Source organism: Amphiura filiformis, chromosome 12 (assembly GCF_039555335.1).
Source record: "Amphiura filiformis chromosome 12, Afil_fr2py, whole genome shotgun sequence".
Taxonomy (NCBI): Eukaryota; Metazoa; Echinodermata; class Ophiuroidea; order Amphilepidida; family Amphiuridae; genus Amphiura; species Amphiura filiformis.
In genome coordinates this window covers 41,315,193-41,338,518 of record NC_092639.1, presented here as the reverse complement: position 1 = coordinate 41,338,518, position 23,326 = coordinate 41,315,193, and the positions used below count along the sequence as shown (strand labels likewise).

Here is a 23,326-nt window from a genome sequence, read left to right as displayed (position 1 = left end):
ATTTTGATTAACCTTTTGCGTGGTTCGCAAATAATTTGAAGAATTTTGCAATTTTAGGAAATATTCCACCCAGTTATGTATCACCACGTGGTCATTTTAATTCAAGGGCTTATACCACTAAATCAGACTTCTGCCAGCTTCTGCCCAAGTTTATCAGTCATATAGTGCCATCTTTACATTCAAAATGTGACAAATTGATATAATATTAGCAATTTTAGTGTTCAAAATCGTGTTTAAATACAATTTCTTAATGTGAATGTCACACAGGTTAAAAAGAAACGGGAATACTCGGGCAATATTTAAGACTATCTGCGCATGAATACACAAGGGAAAAATGTAGTTAGCAGTCGTCAAATCGGTCTTTTTATGTATCGCTGATTTTCTCAACAAGTAGCCGAGCAATGTTAAAGCTAATGCATACCATGGTATGCAAAATGTTCTTCTCTAAGATGATATACATAATTTATACTTTAAAACTGGGAAAATATCTACTTTTGCACATAAACGTGAACTCTACTTTCATAACTTTGCGTGTATAAAATCAATGCGAAGAAGGTTTTTGTGGTGTGTTCTCTTTATCATCACACAGCTTGTCTCCCTTCGCAATGATGAACAATTTCCACACGACGGTGTCGCTAACGCGTTGTTTTGCAGTGTATTCGAAAACATTTCATTTTCTCAAAATTTTGAGAATCTATTACAGTCAAGCCAGAGAAGTAATTGGTGTGGTTGATGCATTCCTAGCCTAGCCAGGTAAGCGTTTGAGTTTCTTTGCAAATTAGCTATTTTAAGCTCAGTATCATGTCATGACATGGTACATTGTGTACAGCTATCATGTACACATGTACAGTACACCCATCGTATGGCTCGACATTACACAATTGTCACACTATGTCAGGCTGACGAGGCTGTGTCAGTGTTCATTCAATTGAAAATGTATCCTTGCTCGAGAAGTCAAGTCACAAATTTGTGCACCGCAGTGACCGATGAGCTTCACATTCGAGGCTACACTGGATTTCAGAGAACAACGTCAACGCCAACGGCAATCCCTTGCTCAGATTGGTGCGAGCGCCCTGTTAATGATCGACATACGCGGAACTTTGTGTTCACTTCAAGTTCAAGGGCGCCGATCTGCAATGAGTAACGATATGATGCACAATCAGCTAATCAGATTATCTGTCTGTTGCTACGATTCAGCCAATCAGTACCCCACCTCCGTAAATACATGTACTCAAGACTGTGCACACGCTCTCAAAATGTAAACAAGTGACATTCATACATTTGTGCTATATAGATTGGTCAAGAGCCGGGCATATTCAGCGTTCATACATTCACACTATGTAACGGCGCGCGTGATTGGTGTCCCGGATGTGCGATCGCCAGGTAGGAAAAATGAAGGAAAATCATGATTTTTGATATACGGTAATGTTGCTTGTACGTTTTTGTTATTATTTTTATGAAATAAGAATCACAAAATGTACTACTGGTATGTATGAACTGGGTTCATTCATATATTTTCATGACTAAAAACCATTTAGTCATGAAAATACACGAATGAACCCCTAATTCATGCCCGCTACTTCAGCGTGATGATTTCGGTGAAAAGAATGCAAGAAAATCGTGTTAACAATCTTACATCTTATTTTTTGTTATTATTTGATGAAAAACAATCACTGAATGTTTGGGAATGTATGAAAGGGGCTTATTCATATGCCTCAGGCATAAACAATCAATCATGCGGGCCCTCAATTTCATGAATGAACCCCTAATTCTTCTCTGACAAAAACTTTACGAGACCATTGCATTTGAAATCTAAGCATGAATGCCATGTACATGTACATTGTACTAAGCGACAGTTCAAAATAGCCAATTCTCTCGGTCAGGGTTGTTCCATCCATTGCACTTATTGCGATTCTGTCGGTCAACATGATGTCACTTTTGCCATGATTGGGCTATTCCATCTTGCCCCTAGTGTGACACAAAGGGGACACTTACCGTTGCACTCAATGGGGGAAATCACAAAACATGCAACAAATAAATACTCTTGATGAAATAATTTTAAGCTCAATTTCTTATCAGGGAAATCAACTTTTAAATAAATTACCATACTAAATTAATTGGTATTTTCTGTGCTGAGAAAATTTTCTTGAACTGAAAGGCCCTGTACAAACCAATAGGGATTTCGTGAGGGTGTCCGCTTTGACATACGTGGGAAGAAGTACATACTTTTACTAAATTCCAAAAGTACGGTATGTGTTTTTGTATACAATTTACAAAATTTATGTACATGTATACAAAAGTACATACTTTTGCAACATACTTCCATGTGTGTACGTAGTCGTTCTCCTGCATGCAATTTTTACATACAGTAACCACCGGGTATAAGCCCACCCCATTTTTGAAGTGAAATCTGCCATCTAGGGGGTGGGCTTATACCCGAGTGGTTACTGTATATGCAACAATGCATACTTTGTATAATTCAAGTATATACATTTGTATATTATGTCATTATTGACTGAAAACTACCTCATGTGCTGTGTGCAAAACTACAATGTACATAGTATTTAATACATACCCGGAACTTTGGCAAAAGTATGTGTTTTTGCATATATATGTATGCAAAAGTATACAGTACTTTTGCAAAATACGCAATATATATAGGCCTATATATATAATGCAATTTCTACATACATGTACCGTATAAGCACCCAGGGCACTTAACAAAGTCATTTTGGGTGGACAGTTATTTTTAACCTGGTTTACCTAATCTTTACATAAAGGCGTTTATTAGAGACCAATTACGTATGTTATAGGTCCTGAGATGTTGTAGTAGCTTTTCTGGTGCAGAAAATGCATTGCAAGTTTACACTAGACTTGTAGTCCTCCAACTATTTCACTGTATTGACGACTTGACGTCTAACTGTCACTTCAACATTACATGTAATGTTACCCTTAATTGAAAATACCCTATGTATGTAGGTGGGTGCTTATTGGGGCATGGGAGCTTATTGGAACAAATTTATACGGTTTATGCAAAAATACATGCTAGTTTATCACTTTTTTTTTGTTTAGCCAGGGCTGAGTATCCCCATTTTGAAGGACTTTTTTTTTTTTGCACCAATTTTCGCTCAAATTTTGGGACTTCAGGCAGAAATATGCCTGTACAGTGTTATGGGGAAAATTTTCAAGTTGATAAAAAAATTTTATGTCAGATTCAGTTTCTACACAAAATTTACGCCCTAGAAAATGTTCCTTTTAATTAGGATATCTTTCACTTTAAGTTTCCACCATTCTGGCTGCCAAGCGTATAGTCAAAGCTTGAATGCTGTTTTATGAATATTAATTACGGTACAAATCAATGCATCAACCAAAAACACGATGGCAATGGACTCTAGCATCGAATGCGTAACTATGTGCCAATTTGAAGATTCCACAGTTCACAAGTAACTCAGTTCAGGTCACGGCGAAGCCCGGGCGAAAGCATATCACATGATATCAGTAATGCTAAGTGCACCTGTAGTCGTTCTTCTATATAGCCACACCACATGCAATCTACATGTATTCAAAAATGCATACTGTGCAAAGTATTCAAAACTGCCTTATATCTGCATACAAAACCATGTACAGTTTGATGTACAATGTACTCACTACTAGCCTGTATTTATTTCATATTTTTTGCTCAGGTACACCTGAGTGAATATATACATTCAGTTTAGACCTTGACCTTTGAACCTAAGTAGCTCCAAGTCAGGCTTCTTCTGCAAATGCTTTTGCTTTGTCTTCACTATAAATATTTTATAGTATAATATTTGATAGGATAATGCCTGGTAATGGAAATGCAGACTATAAATGCTAGCTACTAAATTAACCTCACTCCCTATGACATAGTTCATAATATATATGCAGCAGTGAGATATCTAACTTGAGGTGGACATAGAATATTAGCCTCATTTCCCATGAAATTATTTATAAAACTGTGTTCTGTAGCCCATAGTGGAGGGGTTTTTAACCTGGGGATGATATTAATCATAGGTGTTGACAGATTGATAGTGGTCTGGAAGTTCAAGTTAGTAAATTGAGGGCACGGTGGCTCAGTGGTTACGACCTTGGACTCATAATCTGAGAGCTTGCTTGGCGTGCGTGGGTTCAAGTCCCGGCCACCGTGTTGCGCCCTTTGGGCAAGGCGCTTTGTCACGCTTGCCTCACCCCACCCAGGTGCAATGGGAAGCTGTTAGGGGTAGTCACAGTCGTTGTACTGATGAACCCTGCGCCATTTGTAGGCAGCAAACGTGGTTCCAACATATTCTAATAATGGCGGAATAAATGTAAAGCGCTTTGAGGCTGTTTACGGCATAAAGCGCTATATAAATATCTACATTTTTTTATTTATTTAAATTACATACTGCTCATGAACTTATCAGATTTTGTTTGCCAGCTAGGTCAGTGTACATGGCCAATACAATGTACAATACCAAATACCCATAAACTTCTTACTTAAATTTGCATTGAGAGGTAAGAAGGCTTGTTCTGACCAGGGTATGGATTTGATATAATCAGTCCAGCATTTAACAACATTATTTAAACAACATTGAATTTTAAGGCCAAATGTTTACCTTCTCCATTACATTGCACACAGTATTTTGATGCATTACCTGAATAGGTTTAGTTTCATTATTTCCTTCAACTTTTACTTTTACTCTCTAGTTGAAAGTAAGTGGCACTAATGAGGTTTTCAGCATTTTAATAGATCCCGTTTTAAACCTTTAACTTTTACCTCATATCCCTGCTTTTACCCTCTTTCAAGTTGAAGTCCAGTGCATAATGAATATCATCAAAATGTTGTTTCCCTGTTTATTCTTCTAGATATTATATTCATACATATTCTAAGCTAACTGTATTCTAATTCAATATTTTCTAAAATAACACATTGCCTTTTGATTTATTCTAAAGACTATGGTAAGTTCTGATGTTAAAGCCACAATGTACCATCTTATACATGTAATATGAAATTGGTTAATATTTTTCAAACCTGACTTTTTTTGGCATATTTGTAATGTTTACACATGTCACAACTTGCACCTAAATGGAATCAGCCAAATTGGTTGTGTTTGTAGGTCAACAGAACAAAGTTTGACATAATGTCATTTATATAATTCAAAGAATTGTGACATTATGTCCTCCTATAGAACTGCGTGTTAAATGGCCAAAATAACTAACCAGCAGGGTTTCTTTCATTTTACCTTGTTATTTCAGCTCAAAATGGACAGAAACCCTTCCGATAATTATTACTAGTGATTATTTCAGCATTTTGAGTATAAAACAAATTTAAAATTTGAAGGAAATCATCTTTAATTAAAGCCTTGTTGTTTTCATACAATTTTAATTGAGTTTGTATTAAATTATACAAGTTTTTGGTTATTTCATGATCCCCTCCAGCTTCATCATAATTTTGCACTTCCCTACCAAAAACAAAACAAAAATACCAAAAACAGACTAAGGGATATTCATATCATTTTGGACAATGCTATAATCAGCCTTCTGGAACGATAAAATTTTACTGTATTTCCTAAAACTATTTATGAATCATCCAAATCATAAGAAACCTTATCATTATCTATCACACATCATATCCTATATATACATCCCAACAGACTCTACATTAGTAGATATGCAGTCTCTAAATATTGAAGAGCTAATCACCTAGTGGAACGATTTACCCTTTTAATCAAAATGCTTAAGGATCTTCACAATCTGATATCTTAATCTTATGTAGGCCTACATATAAAACAATATCATTAGCCCTAATTATAAGAAACGCGACATTATTCAACACCAACGACCTACATTGCACAACCATGTGTTCCAATCATGCCTGAGCACTCCCTTTTAAAGTGGTTTTTATTATACGGTATACATGTATGTACAATTACTTTTCCAAAAGTATGTGGTTTTGCATAAGTGTGCAAAAGTACATACTTTTAATACAAAATAGGCATATTCCTTTCCGATAGCCAAAACCCATGATTAGCGTTAGGGTTAGTAGGCCTACATTTTCCTTCATTGGGGCATGCTTAACTCTATAAAATCTTACAAAGAAAACCACTGCACATGTATGCATTGTCATACCCAGGGAATCGATGGCTGATGGGCCAGTGACACCACCGTAGCTACAAGTGGGTGTCTATGGTTCGAATCCCAGGTTGCCAAGTGAAAAATTTGTTCATCTTCTCCTTTTTTCATTCCTCTTCTCCTTTAATTTCTGATAGCCAAAAACCATATTTAGCATTAGGGTTTATATTCATAAATATGCCAATAGTATATGATGCAAAACTATACAGCACATCGGGCCACCATGCATGTATACTATCGCAATATACCAAGAATGAAGTTGATTGGTTGTTATGATGTTGTGTTAAATCTGCAGAGTGGATTATTAATGAAAATGTGGGTAAAATATGCAATAAAAGCTGCTGAGTAGATTTATGAAAATGTAGGCAAAATATGCAAATTAGCTTATTAATATTCATAAATATGCAAATAAAACATGACATAGAACTATAATACAGCAGATTAGACCACTATGTCCTATCACCATTTGAAGTTTAAGCTGCAGAGTAGATTAATGGTTTTGCTTCCGCCCGGACAAGCCAAAACAAACAACCATTTGGATGATAACACAAGCTCCACATATGTGTGGAGGCCAAAAATTCTAATATGGAGTCAACAGGTTTACAGAGAGAAACTCCTATCTTATAGCTAGGCAAATCAAACAGTCCGCTGCTGCTCAGAGATAAAATCAAACATGTATGAATATAGTTAAAGGCAAAAAAAAATGAATGGAAGACTACAAACTGTGGATGGTAACATAAATATATGAGAAGTTCTTCTTCAACCTATTTTTTTGTTCTTTTCCAGATTTTGCTTGCTAAATATGTGAAAGGAGATTACAACAAGAGTGCTGTAACAGTTGCAAAAATACTTTTCTGTTCTCTCTGCCGAACTTCACAAGAGCTGCAATCAGACAATGTTGTACATTTTACAGGTGTTTGGCTCAGGTAAGGTGTTCATCTAAACACCTCAAATAAAGAAAGTCCGCATTCAGTTAACCCGTCCTACACCAAACCCTAATCTTGTTATGCCAATTTGATTGATAAGGGCGTGTGCAGAATCTTGTTAGCTGCAATTTGGACCCAAATTTGCTACCCAAATCTCTAAATTCATAGAGATTGATAGCAGTATATGAAATTTGGTGCATTTTCAAAAGTTGCAAATTAAAAACAGACCACGCGAACCTGTAGAGGTGAATGGCAGAGCACGACCATTGACATATTGACATAGCCCGAAACAACCGCTAGGTCATATCGATCGCATCGTGCTCTAGTATTCATTAGTAAATCACTGTAGCAATCCATGCGTTTTAAATTGACAATTGAATAAAGCGCGCATTTGGGATAGTCGACAGGGGCCCATCGTGGGCAAGCAAGGTTGACCATATTGCCACGCTAAGCCATTTCGACTGCGTGCTTCGTTTTGATTTGCAACTTTCGAAAATGCACCAAATGCCATAAACTGGTATCAACCTTTGTCACTTTTGAGTGTTTGGTAGCAAATTGGGTATCAAATTGAGCTAACAAGATTCTGCATACGACCGTATCAATCAAATTGTCATAATAAGATCAGGTTTTGGTGTAGGATGGGTTGTATGACTGCGGACTTTCTTTATTTGAGCAGTTTAGCTCTATGAGCAGGGCTGCAAGTGGTCCTATATTTCCTATATTTTTAAGATTTTCCTATATTTCCCTAGAAAGTTTCAAAAAGCCCTATAATCCCTATATTTTCATATTTGGAATATTTTTTGCTGAAGGGCTTTGTATTAAATATAAATGCCTCCCTGGACCCCACCAATCAGGTTTATTTGTATCCATTTCTATAATTCCAGGTTGCATTTTTGCCCTGCAATTTCAGTTAATTCTCTAACTTCTTGGGGCTTTGCCATATGAACCTACACTAGACCTTTTCACAGTTCATGTTGAGATTTTGCATATAAAATAGAGATAATCAGTGTGGTGTTGAATGCTGACATCTTGTGGGTCCACGCTGCGCTGGCCGTTCGTCGTTCGATCTCCATGAGTGAACAGCAAAATCACCGTGTTGATGTGTGGTCGTATGCGTCTTGAACTCGCCACTCAAAAAAGGTGGCAATGTTACATTTTCCCAAATTCGACTCAAATTAAATGATGATATCTCTGCCAAGCAAGAAGTTATTGTCACGCTTGTGGTCTCATTTTATTGCTAAATAAAATGCACTTTCAACCCAGTAAAAAGAATTCTGTTAGCCTTTTTAATACTGACACTGCTTCATAGAATTCAGAATGGGCAGAGTGGTGGAGGTGGGGGATGTGGAGGTGGGGGATGTGGCACACACAAACTCTATGGGATTGATATTTTTAGTGCATAATCTGCTTCTGTAAAGACTGTAAATTGGATTTTTACTCTATTTAGCATCTAAAAGACTCATGAACTTACAGCTAAACAATTCTACTTATTGGTTTTGTCTAGAAAATACAAACTTTTCCATACAAAACTACCTGTTTTCATATCAAACACTGTAGGGTGTCTTCAAAATCTAAAAGTTACTGTAAAATTTTAATTACCAGATGATTTGAGTATAGTCCCACCCCGCTTTTTGGGTGAACATTTTTCAAAATTGGGGGTGGGACTATACTCGAAGTTTCAAAAGTTTTTATTTTTTCGGTTTTGTAGTGTCCCTGGACCTAGACCTAAATGGTAGGATCATTCATGGTTGACCTAAAAAAAAAAAAAAATTAATGATTTCAACCCTAAACTAGCAAAAGTATACATTTTTGGAAAGCTGGAGGCAAAAGCAATTTAAATATACACATTTCAACTCATTGTACAGGGTGACCTTGAAGTTATACAGGGTGGAATTAAAAAAATCCAAATAAAAAATGGGTCACTTAATGTATTGCTTATTACTAACTTGCAGTTATAAACTGAAAGTAAACAACATTGATTTGGTTAGAGGTTAGGAGGAGCCTACTGACTTTGGAAGAAAAAAAAATCACAGCTGTTTGGTAATCTTGGAATACAGGGTGTCCCAAAATATGTTCAAATTTTTTACAATTCAACATATTTTGAACTGAAACATTTTACCCCTAACACATACAAAAAAAGTAAGTCCATAATTAGATTCCCCATCAAATTTCCTCTCAGAAAATGTAAACTATGACTATGATAGGATAAGTAATTAAAATTTAGGGCAACTTTTAGATTTTGAAGACATCCGCATTGCTTACTACAGTGTTTAGTATGAAAACAGGTAGTTTTGCACATAAAAGTTTGCATTTCATAGACTAAACCAATCATAAAGAGTTCAAAATGATTAAAAACAATTAGCAGAATAAATAATTTTTCAAAAGAGCTCTTAACCATGTCTGTAGCCCATATGGATGCAAAGATATGATCAGTTGATTCAACGCGCACACACAAAATCTTTATTTCCCATAGACTTTGCAAATACCGCCACCGCCTCATCCGCCACCGCCTCATCCCCCACCTCGGTCATTCTGAACTCAAACAACTAACTCCACTATCTTAGCTGATAAACAATTCTCCTTTGGAGGTCTGTTAGGGCACACATTTAGCTACAACATGACACCAAACACACTTCAATACCTGTTTAAGCAGAGATATAACAATTTGAAGGAGTCTCAATTTGGAAAAGCGTAACAAAACCACCATTTTTGGGTAACGAGTTCAAAACGCGTAGCCATAAATACTATTCATCTGCCAAATATGACAACTGTAACATGATTTGCTGCACGATTGTAGTGCATGTAAACTGAAATCTCATTGCACTATTTCATGTCCTAAACCATAATCCCCGAAGCTGTAAATAAAGTTTTAGCTCATTTTGGACTTAGCATACATTATTCTCTTCCAATTTATTTAATATGGATTCCCCGGAAGTAAATGACTGCCCAATTTACCCTTTACTAAACGTTTGTTTTATAGTTATTGTTATATGCAGTATTTTTAACTTTTTATGGCCCCACTGAGCCCACCATATGCATATGGGTGACCCTGCCCCGCTTCACAAATTTGTTTGTCTCCTTTACTATTATAAGGCTTGCAGTCCTGAGATTAGGTTTGTATGTAGCCAAGACACATGGCTTTCATATGGCTCAGTCAGGTCCCTTCTAACCTTAAAATTGACATCCCTAGACTAAAAAAAAAAAAGGGCAAACACTGCTCGGTCACCCCTATTGCACTATTTGAAGTTGCTTTGTCCAATAAAGCCTTGAAATTATTGTATTATTCTTATTCCAGTTATATTAGCAATTCTGTAAACAATATTATCCAGATACGCAACACAAATATTCATATGCATGTCATTTTAAGTGTCCATGTGCCATTTTCGAAAAACTAGGTGAATGTAATACAAAAGCAACCCGGTTCCAAATGCTTTTGAACTATGTTTATTCAAACAAAAGAAAGGAATTCCACTATTGCTGGAGTGTGGCTAACATGCAGTACAAGCAGATCAGGAAATAAAGTTACATTAATTATAACTTCCAAAATGCTAATAACACATTCATGAGTATCCACAGTCAATTGTACAAATGTATGTATTTCTTACTATCTTCTCTTTCTGTGACTCTTTTATCCATAGAATCATTTGATGCCCTCGTTGATGCTACAAGGAACAAGTGACAACATCCATAGCGACACAGTCAGTCATGTTAGCAGAGGGGAAACTTTCTCAATTGTCAACATCCACAGATATGCGTATAAAAATGAATGATACAAGCTGCATAAATATGATGAACAAATACATTCACTTTATCTATTTAGAAATGAAAGGCTTTTAAGACCAGCACATTTACATGGATTTGTTTCAGTGAGTGGTCATTTCATATTACCAGTGTTAGCAGAACTCATTGTAAAGCTGACAATGTGGCTATAAATTCAAGTCAAATTCCTACCTTATTAGAATGAGAAGCATGTTCTTAAAACATATGGAAACTATATTTGGCAAATAATGTGAACTATAATATAACCTTTCTTAAGATTTTGTGAATGATTAGCAGTGTTCGAAATATGCCTCAAAAAGTTACAGGCCAGCCGGGCTTGACCTTAAAAAGTTACCGGCCAGCCGGGCCGGCAACTAGATGCCAGTCAGAAAAGTTACCGGCCAGGCCAAAAAGTTACAGGCCAATGGCCTGCTGACTGGCCCTATTTCAATGCTGATGATTAGCCAAGTCAAGTCCAGACAAGTCAAGTAATACTTTATTATACTATTCAGCAAATTACTTCAGCGGTGTCGTTGTCCTTCTGCTTTGTCTGATTATCACATAAAAAAACTACAATCTTAGAAATAATTATTCGAACACTTTTAAGGGCTTATTGGAAATGGTCGCCCTCTCTACCCCTGTATAATGTTTGCATGCCCAATATGCTCATCTTCACCATATCTTCTCCCAACATTGTTTGGTGGGGAAAGGGGAAGGGTACGTATGCTGAAGATGAACATTGAGATAACACTACTATAATCCTTAGTTTCCAGTGACTCGTATAGCGTGCGCACTGTACTAAGAAGAACAGGGGAATTGGGTGTTCGAACACATTTTGTCCGGGATTGTAGGTCACACGTTGCTACGCAGTTTGACTAGCGAATGAGGTGCCAATGTAATTCTAGAGTTCAGTCTTTGATCAAGTAATCTCAGGGGCGTAGCAAGAGCATCAGGGGCCTATGGACAAGGAGCAGTACGGGCCCTTTTAACCAGGGCGGATTTAGCCTACCTTATTGGGGCCCTGGACCAGGCCAAAATTTGGAGGCCCGAACTCACATGCCGAGGAAGGTATATGCACTCAAGTCAGTGGCCAAGTTTTGGTTTAACTGGGGGACTAAGGGGACTAACATATTTTGTTGAATTCAATTTCAGACTATCTTGGCCCCAGATCAACATAAATTTCTGAATTTGAATGAGCGCGAGCGTGGAAAATTTTACAATTTTGCCCTATTTTGACCAAAAAGATGCTGTTATTGGGGTTACAAGAAAGATGCATAGGGCAATTTTGGGGCCCCCAATGCCGGGACCCGGCCCATCTGGCCCAATGCTATAAAAATCATGCCCTGCTCTCCATTATCAGCCCTTATTTAATTTTTCGCTTTTGTGCTCGGGTCCCTGAACCTCGGGGCCCATGGACTTTGTCCATCCTGTCCCCCACTTGCTACACGCCTGAGTAATCTTCATGTGTATGCCAATTGAGTTTGTCATCAAAATAAATAAATAAATTTCAGAATTTATATAGCGCTTTTTCCAGAGGATTCAAAGCGCTGTAATTTCGCTGCGTGGTGAATCATCACAATCAGATCGCATCAACTAGGCTAGTTGCAGCCGAACCTGGCGCAAACCTATCCGCACTTAGATTGTAACATCCACCCATTTTCTGCAGCTCCCCAAATTCCATTGGGTGAAGGAAGTTTTTGATAACGAAACAACTAATCACCGATTTTGAAAGCAGGAGGAAACCGGAGATCCCGGAGAAAACCTGCGAGAGCAAACATGGATCGGGATAAACCAAGTGCACATGAGTCCTTGGGCCACGCCGGGGCTTGACCCCGGGACCTCAGTGGTGCAAAGCGAGGGAACTACCGCTGCGCTAACTCGCCCTCCCTCAATCATAGTGCCAAGATATTTATATGAGGACACATGCTCCACATTACTACCCTTCACCACTAGGGTTTGGAGTTGTACTTGACGTCCTAAAATCAATTATCATTTCCTTAGTTTTGGAAACGTCTCAAGCTATGCAATGTTATTTTATGTATGTATACAACATGTCACATTATCCAATTCATTCCAAGGCATAGGTTTTTAAACCTTTAGACACATCTGCTTCTGCTTGAGAACATATTACTGTAGCACTGAGTAATTCAATTTGATCATTTATCATACAATTTAAAGCGACTTCATGAAAGTTGGGAATTCCCTTTACCGTGTAATCACAGTAAACAAAGTCAGGACTATTTATGTACTCGGAATCCCCTAGAATGTAAAGTGGATATTACATCATTTTGGAAATTCCCCAGGAAGTGGTGTAATATGAAAGGTTAATGTTTAAAATTAGTCTTGGGAATTTGCAGATTACATCTTATTTTGTAAAAGAGTGCTATAGAACGGGACATTTATTTATGTTTATGTATCAGAAGATTATCATGTTTTACTTTTATTTATTCAGATACTGTTAACTTTTCAAACAGTGTGTTTTCTTGTGCACTCTGAAGTGAATTTGGGTGAAAGGTGTGTTTGGCCTTGACGACTCGGTAACAATATTTGACTCGCGTTGCTGTTGAATCGCACCTGCTGTCCCAAATCTACAGAGTGTATACACATTATACACACATACAGATAATACAACTTCTTTTGAATAAATTAATGTAGTTTTAGCCGACAGAAAAAGCATAATATAAAAAACATGTTGTGCATCTTCAGTGTTTTAAGGAAATCCATTCAAGCTATTTTAAGTTAAGAGCAGTCCTTCTGATTTCATGCCATTGCAACTCAAGTTTTCAAATTTTTGTTAACTGCTCTGAAACATGGGAAGCATCATTACATAAAGGGTTCACAAAAATAACTCCCCCTTAAAATTACAAAACATTTCTTTGCTTAACTTGACATACATTTCGTTGATTTGAAAAATTTAAAACATGTGAATAAAGGAATTATTTTCCTACCCTCCCAAAGTTCTTTTTAATAAGAATCTGTTTGTTTTGGCTAAAAATAATCACATTTTCCAAAATGATGCTTTCAGAAAAAGTTGCACTTTTCCACATCCTATACATGTAATGTACAAAAACATTCTCGATATCAATGTTTTGATTGATTTAATGGTGTTTTTGTGTTCTTTCATTTTATGTATACGATAACCCAGTCACCCATACAATCATCTTGCAATTTAAAACAATGATTTATTGACATGTATGGGTATTTCTAGAAGCTTTTGAGCGGTGTGTCCAAAATGGTAAAATCAATTACAAAACATTTCTTTGCATAACTTGACATTCATTTTGTTGATTTGAAAATGTATAAATCTGTGAATAAAGCAATCTTTTTGCTACCCTACTAAAGTTATCCCTTCTCAAATTCCTTTTTTTTTTTTTTTTTTGGTAAAAAATAATCACATTTTTCAAAAATAATGCTTTAAAAAAATTGCACTTTTCAACATCCCATACATGTAATGTAGAAAACTTTCTCGATTTCAATGTTTAATTGTTTTGATTTCCTTTACCTTTCTGTCTCTGATCCCTTAATCACCCATGTAACCATCGTTTAGTGCAAAGTAATGATTCGTTGAAGCTAATTTTGACATAAATGAGGATGTTGAAAAGTGCAACTTTTTCTAAAAGCATCATTTTTGGAAAATGTGATTATTTTTGGCCAAAACAAAAATATTTTTAAAAGAAAAAACATTGGGAGGGTAGAAAAACGATTCCTTTATTCACAGGTTTTTAAATTTTTCAAATCAACGAAATACATGCCAAGTTATGCAAAGAAGTGTTTTGTAATTTTAGGGGAGTTATTTTTGTGAACCCTTTATTTAACACTGAAGATGCCCAACATGCCACAATTACCATGATTACATAATCGGTTGAAAAAACATTTATGAGGGAAACTGTTAAAAGTTGTGTTACCTGTATGTACAAGGCACTTCGTGAATACACATAATCTTGGGCCATGTAAAATCACGGACGTCACTTCATTACCAAATACAAGGGGAAACAAAGTATTATTGTGATTTTTTGTCACATTGTGACAACAGTGATTTGAGAAATAAAAGTTATCAAAACATAATGTTATTTGTGAAGTGTTTACTTGTGTGATTCAATGAGTAACATTACAGCAGAGCATACAAGCTACCAGTTCCTGGTTATTTGAATACTGTTCTACTTGTCAGTGCTTTGAAAGAAATGAATAATATAGCTGGCTTAAATCTTTCAAGTGGAAAAATGCACAAGGAACATAATTTGTGAGAAGTGCAACTATGGATTAGCTCACAGATTTATTTGGTGTTTGTTTAGGCTAAAAAAACGGCAAATTCATTTTTTTAAACTGGAATATATATGACCCCATTTTTGCCAAAACCATGCAAAATTACATACTTTTCCAAAAGTGTGTGCTTTTGCTTATACAACTTAGTATATACTATATTAATAAACGTATATAAGACCCAATGTCTTACAGTACATTATGCTTTCGGTGGTGGTTTATGCACCGCTTTTTACCCCATTTTGCCAAAACCACATACTTTTGCAGAATATGACATACTTTTCCAAAATTGTGTGCTTTTGCTTATGCAACTAAGTATATACTATATTAATAAACGTACAAGACCTAATGTCTTAGTACATTGTATTTCTGGCGGTTGTTTATGCCACCCCCCCAAAAAAAACACAACTACATACTTTTTCAAAATATGTCATTTTGCAGGGTCATAATGGTTATACAAAATTACATACTTTTCCAAAAAGTGTGTGCATTTGCTTATGCAACTTAGTATATTCTATATTATTGAATGTATATAAGACCTAATGTCATATAGAACATTATATTTCCCCCCCCCCGTTTTTGCCAAAACCACATACCTTTGCAAAATATGTCATTTTGCGTGGTTATACAAAATTACATAATTTTCCAAAAGTGAAAAGTGTGTGCTTTTGCTTATGCAACTTAATATATACCCCCCCCGTTTTTGCCAAAAACACATGGGCTACTTTTGCAAAATATGTCATTTTGCATGGTTATACAAAATTACATACTTTTCCAAAAGTGTGTGCTTTTGCTAATGCAACTTAGTATATACTATATTAATAATAATAATAATAAACGTATTATAAGACCTTTCTTACACATTATATTTCTGTTGGGGTTTATACACCGCTTTTTTCCCCCCCCCCCCCCTGTTTTTTGCCCAAACCATGTACTTTTGTAAAATATGTCATTTTGCATGAATATGCAAAATTACATACTTTAAAGTGTGCTATCTGCATATATTATATGCAATATGCAACTTAGAATATAATATATTAATAAATGTATAATAAGACCTTATGTCTTATATTAGGCCTACATTACATTTCCGGTGGCTGTTTATGCAGCACTTTTACCCCTAATTATGCCAAAACTTAATATACCGTACTAAATTGCAAGATATGTCATTTTGCATGATTAGGTCTATGTAAATTTAACATATTTTTCCAAAAGTGTGCTTTGCATATGCAACTTGGTATAAAGGCCTACTTTATTAATAAACGTATCTTTGGCCTATAATAGTACATCATCGTGGTTTATGCACCCCCAACGTTTTTGCCCCGATCAGTTTTTTACCCGTAGTCTTTCACACAGCGTGCCAAATCTAATTAGTAAAATTGGAATGAGAAAAGTATTACATGTGTAGCCAAATCTCAGTTTGGAAGGGATATAAGCGAGAGATGAGACTGTTTTGAATCGTTTCAAACACCAAATTGCCTGGAATACCTCCAGCTACCTGCAAAAAGCTCCGTGAAATGAATGGTAACGGCGCATTATTAAGTGGTGTGCTCCCGCTTTGGTAGTATGCGCCCTGATTCCCTATAGCCAGCCCGTGTGCTTTCTATACAAAACATCTATTTTTGTATACGTACTGTAAAGTACGGTAAAGTATGATGTTTTGCATATGCAAAACTACATGTTTTTCGTAAGTATGTGTTTTTGCATATGCAAAAGTACATACTTTTATAAAGTATGTAGTTTTGCATATGCAAAACATCATATTTTGCGTAAGTATCTGCTTTTGCACGCAGCACCGGGCACCAAAATTGCCTGTGGCAAATAACGTCCCAGTAACACAATGAAGGCCGACAACAATTGAGCACAAATATCCACGACGCGGGGATTTTGTGTTGAGAGCCGGCTGTTTTAATTCGTTATTATGGTCAAAATGAGTTTGTTTTAAATAAAACCACGTGGTTCGTGCTGATAATTATCTTTTACTATATAAGGCATTGGACTAATGTTGTGATTGCCGGAGTGTTCCTTTAAAGTACCGATGCAGCTTTCAAATGCGGCTAATAAAATATAATTTCCCCCATAACCATTTTGTCTACCTTTCAGAGAAAAATCAAGAATTTTGTTTTGTTTGAACATTCATCAAGTAAAAGTTTGGTTCAATCTAACTCCTTCTCTTATCTTAAATGAAATGAGTAATATTTCCACACGGGAGCGGTCAGCTTTCTTGGAGGGGGAGACAAAATAAAATTTCGGGGACAAAGATGAAAAACGCATTTTGACCCGATATTATCGGTGGAATACCGGTTTTGTTTTACATAGTTGATACATTTTTAAACAGGGCTTTGTTGTGCCTATTGTGGTGAATTTTGTTGGCAAACGGGCTCCTTGTCCCTTTAATGTTTCCTTTGCCTTCCCGATTTTCTCTTTCATTCTTGCACTTTTCTTTAAATTTTGTCAGGGGGCCCTTGCTCCCCCACTGGCTACTCTACTGTATTTACACTAGGTTAGTTTTGTCTTACAGTGTATTGAGACTACTTAAGTCATCAAGTCCACCAGCCTCTACCAGCAACGTACTATTGTTATCTTGCATAACCAACCTGTACAAAAATAATTTAAACCCGAAAGACTACTTATCGACAAGTCAAATACGTCAATAGCAATGATTTTTATGTATTTATTTGGTTACTTAATTCGCAGGGCAACACCAGGGCTTGTCGAACTCGGAAATTCGATTAAACATATGAAAACGTTTGACTACAAAAACGATACTCTAATAAAACGCACAGTTTCCACCTCGATACACCCGAGCACACAGGAATTTCCTAGCACAGCGAGTCTAGACTCTAGGCAGACTGTGTTTTACTACACGGTTGAGTGCAAAGCATCATAAGAGCTGTGTGAGATCTAGTGGAAAATAGACATCTGTGATTGGTTTTTGTCAAAACCTCAAATGTTCCCTTCATCCAATCAGAAATGTTTTATATCAAAATATGAAAGCTAACACTTCCCCTAAAAACACTTTTTCTTATTAGGTAAACAGATCAATGGTTATAGCAAGGCGAGTTGTGGTAAATCTGTTGAAAACGACCTAGGTTTTAAAAGTCAAAACCTCAATTATTCCTCTTAATATTTTTCCAATTTTATGTCATTAAATGAAAGAGCACACCATTATTGTCCATACACTAGCTTCATTAGAATGGGCAATGGCAAAATTCTCTTTAAATTGCAAATCCTGTGCAAAATGTTACTATTTTCGCCTGTTTTTATCATACGGTTGTAAATTCAATGAACTATGACTTTGCTGGAAAAGTGCAAGATATCTTATTCTTACAGTAAGTGAAGATTGGACAGTCCTTTGAAAGTGTCCGTTGTTATGTGTTGAAGGCCTGTGTTCTGTAACAAACTGAATTGAAAATGAAATACGTATTATTACACAGTCATGGAATACTTTTAAGGGGGCACTACACCCCTTGATCAATTTTGTGACTAATTTTGCATTTTTCTCAAAAAATAACTACACACTGATAACAAAAGTTATGTATATTATAGGGGCAAGGAATCCAGTTACTACACTGGAATCCAATTAGTTCACTGAAATTTCAGTGATTCAAGACAAGTGGTTCATATAATTATGTTAAGAAATGAGGTACATTCTAGCGGTACCTCTTTTTTTTATCATAAAGAACGTACCGCTTATCTTGAGTCACTGAAATTCCAGTGTAGTAACTGGATTCCTTGCCCTATAATATACTTAACTTTTGTTACCAGTGTGTAATTATTTTTTGAGGAAAATGCAAAAATAGTCACACATTTATCAAGGGGTGTAGTACCCCCTTAAACACTCTGCTTTTTCTTGGGAAGACACTCTCTTATCTTCACAGTGACCACGTGACCTACTTCCATTCAGCACTAATATTATTTACCTCTGCCAAATGAAACACAGTTAGTACTAAATGGTAATAAAAGTAAATTTCATTATTTGGCCAAATTTGTGATTTAAGGTCCTAAAAATGTGCACTTTTAGGGTGTTTTTACATGCTGTGACAATCAAGTCTTAAAACTTGTACGTTCAGTTTATGCATTTAAAATTTTGGAAAAGACATATCATTGTTGTAACCAATCATTTAATTAAAGTAACACAAAAAAGTGAACATTTTGGCATATACTCAAGATTTTGAATACTTAGACTTGTTTCAAGTCATTCTTTTGTGTGACTCGATTGTCATGCCGAAAATGCATGTTTTTGGCTCTTTTGTCGAAAGTTAACAAAATAGTGAATTTTCCTTTATCTCCACTCAGTACTAAGGGGCCGTGCAATAATTATGAACCCCGGGGGTCAAATTTCCAAATTACGTGCCAAAACTTGCTTGCACCTCCCCCCCCCCTTGGCCTGCCAAAAATCGGTTAGCCCCCCCCCCCCTTCTCGGCCTGCAAAAAACCTTTGCCCCTCCCCAAATGCCATTTTTTGGGATCCGAAGACATATTAGAGCGTTTTATTTAAAAGGTGCCTTTAATGTCTGCCAAAAATCGCTTGCCCCCCTTCTCGGCTTGCCAAAACTGCCCCCCCTTCGGCTCGCCAACCCCCCCAAAAAAAAAACAAATTTGTTACCCTCTCCCTGGGGCTCATAATTATTGCACAGCCTCTTAACGAATGATTAGGATTGCGCTATTTTTCATTTGGCAGAACTTGATAATATTTTTTTGAATCCCAACAAATTAGTGCTGTATTTTTCTGGAATGGTGGGTAGGAATCCCTAGTTCTGATACACGAAGAATAATTTTTGAAAGGTTGTATTGAAAAATAAAGGGCTGTTAATGTGACAAGGCCTAGTCCATTACATTATTATTATTGGATTAGCTAAGCGAAAACATCAACAAATTAGACTAATGAACAGTCATTTTGAAAATCTCAATTAAAGCCATATTATAACATTTTCAAACAAAATGGATTAGCATTTCTTTGCCATAAATGTTAGCTTTTACTGTCAGATATATCCCTTTTAATTTTGAGCCGAACAACTACGGCAAAGCAAAGAAAATTGGAATTTACTACCAGCGCACATGTCGCCAATACGTACCACTCCTTCGGTCATGTTATGGTACGACCCTTGTGTATATCACCGTCCCGCACGCCGTGTACGTACTGTGTGTTATGAACATCGTGTATGCGTTCGACTAATAATTTCATCGCAATAATAAAACGCCGGTTCCGTCGTTTTATTCAAAATCTCGGATTTTGACAAAACTACAGCACCTATAGTCTTGATTTTTGCAGGGTATATTGGTTTAATAAAGTACAATATAATCGTGTAAAAAAATTTTAAAAATTCAGTGAGGGCGTCCTCCTCAGCAAATGTTATAATATGTTACAGTATAAGCGTATTAAACTATAACTTACAGAATTTCTAAGGCTTGTAAGTAACCAAGAGTACCGTCTAAGAATGCCTTCAAGTTATTGAATGACAGATCACTGAAACAAAATGGACAAGTCACTGAAACATTATATTCTTGTACGCTACACAATAATCCCCGATGGATCCGAGTCAGGGCTCCCCCGTTGGAACCAGCATACTACATTAGCTCGAATTGAAGACCTCATTGAAATTGTGCAAGAAATAAAGAGAAAGCGTTCTCGAAGAGAACTAGCGTCGTGCTTTCATTGACAAAAGTTCAACTTTTGATTTTGTTTCTTCCATAGATATTAGATCACCGTTTCTTTATTTCGATCTCAACCAATTTCAACACACGAGGTCGTAAACCATGTTTGTCTTTACAAGGGTGAACATAACTCATGCCTTGAATCTTTTGCGCACTGTAAACAACAAATTAAACTTACAGCAAAATCAGTTGGTTCAAAACAGAGAATGCATGTCTAGAAATTTCCGTTATTTGGTTGTTCCTCAAAGACCTAAAACGGGTGATAAGATCAAAAGAAGCCATATTTTGTATCAATAATTTATATATAATTTAATATAACTTTTGGTTGCTAAAATCGAACGGTTATGTGTTGGTTTTTTTTAAATATAAATTAGCCAAATGAACAAACTTTCGTTTGATGTGCGTGAAATAATGATTGAGTTACATTTATAAGTGGTCCTGTGTCACAACCTGGGGTACCTTTGTGTTACATAGTAAAAAAATAAAATGGTTCAAACATTTTACCTACACATCTCATTTGAAGTGGTTCATCCTCCTGAGCATTTTGACACCTTTTTTATGGAAATCGGTTAAAAAATGAGAGAGTGCGAGCAAAAACAATCACAAAGTAGGGAGGATGTAACCCCGCCTCTTTTTTCCACATTTACAATCATTCTGAGCAAGTATTGGTCTTTTAAATGAACTTCTGTATTTATTTACTTGGTTTAGATGTCTGGGAATCCATTTAGACATTTTTTTACTAGATTCAATTTTTAATGGGGGTTTTAAATCAAATTTACGATATGAATCCTCCCCTAAACCTCCTCCCCTAATCCTCAGCCACCCTTGGCACATTTCATGCCAAACGTCATAAGAAAATAATTTGAAAATATTTTAAAACAGGATAAAAACATGAGTAATCTAGAATAAATTTGCCTCAATTTAAGACCTACTTGAATCTTCTAAGTGAAGGAATACTCAAGAGACAGTGTTTTGAAATCCAAGCTGCACATCAAAATGTAACAAAGCCACCTTTTTGGGTACCCCAGTATATGACACAGGATCAAGTATGCTGTAGAAAATTACATACAGTACTCTTAAGTGGTTAAAGCTCTTGAAATGTCCGTCTTTGATTCTTGGTACTTTCCCCCACGAAAGTTTTCTGTAAATTCAAAATATTAAATGTGTGATTAACCGATTTATCGATTGATCCAATTATTGCTTTTTATTGGCATATAATCAACATATTAAAAAGTACAATAATACTATTATAGAAAATTAAAAACAAATACAAACAAAAATTTTACAAATTTATAAACAGATAAAAAATACAGACATATAATTATGATCACAGAAGCACATAAACACATTTTTAAACAATGACATTGACAAAATCTAGATAAGTGGTTCATTAAGGTTACAAATATCAGATAAATGCTTATTTTCAACGAGGTCGTTGATGTAATTCATCATGTTCACGCCATATCAGTGTGCTATGGGCGTCAATACTGGAAACACGTACCCCACTTTTCAAGGGGGGGGGGAATAATATCAATATAATCCCACGCTTTTCAAAAGGACATGTTTGATTTCGAGCACAAAATTGGCCAAATCATCGTACACTGCTAGAAGTATGGGCATTTTACACAACATTAATTTTCCCAAACGTTGAGCAAATTATGCACAGCTATAGGTGATCTGAGTACTTTTTACCCAACCCTTGCTAGTTGGGTAAATACATTTAACCAACTTATCGGTTTTGGTCATTCCTAAAAATGCTTTTATATGGATGCCTATATATTGGGTAAGATCTATTCAACCAACGTGTTGGATCTACAATATTCAACTGTTGTATATTTATTGCTTAATATTTAATGTGAACACTTTTTACACAATTGTTGGAACTCGTTTACTCCAATAAATATTTTATTTATTTATTTATTTTTTGGCTTTAAGGCCCATTCAATGATTTGCTCATCCGGATGATCGTAAAAATCGTCAAAATTCAGATTTCGGTACCTTTGTCATTGTCATGGATGTACTAACATAGCCTGCTATTGCAGCCGAAAGTATTGTGTGACAGACAAAATAAGACATTTTACATGAATCTGTAATATACTGCGCCAATAAAGTATCCTTACACTTGGAAAAATAATTTCAAAACTGAACTATATTGGGGTAAATGTGTTTTTTTAATAGATGCATTAGCTAATCCTGCACATTATGACACCACATTGAATCCAATGTGACCTCAAGAAGTAAAGTTACAAGCAATTGAATAGACGAAGGTCCAGTTTTAAAAGTGACAAACTGGCCTATACAAGGCGCAAAAAGATTCCAACAAGCGCAACAAAGAGACAACACAGTTTCTACAATGAAGCGTTATTTAAAGCAATTTTTATTTCAGTTTTTACTTTTCTGTACTTTTCATAATCTTATTTGTCAGTTCTTTTGTTTCAGTTTTCTTTTGTTCCTTTTGTTTTAAATTAAAGCCAAACGCATAAATTAGCCATTCACCACTCTCAAACCAGATTTCAAGTCTGTTGAGTTTTGAATAGGTCAGTTTGTCACTTTTAAAACTGTACCTTCGTCTAATCAAATGCTTGTAACTTTGC

The 23,326-nt window shown here is 35.9% G+C and overlaps 1 long non-coding RNA gene across 1 annotated transcript; it reads left to right on the top strand.

Annotated features, from left to right (window-relative positions):
• The first annotated feature begins 685 nt into the window (after positions 1–685).
• Positions 686–11,806, top strand: LOC140166201 (uncharacterized). Its single transcript, XR_011860826.1, has 3 exons — positions 686–753; positions 6,916–7,055; positions 10,694–11,806. It is a non-coding gene; the product is annotated as an uncharacterized lncRNA (long non-coding RNA).
• The last annotated feature ends 11,520 nt before the right edge of the window (positions 11,807–23,326 follow it).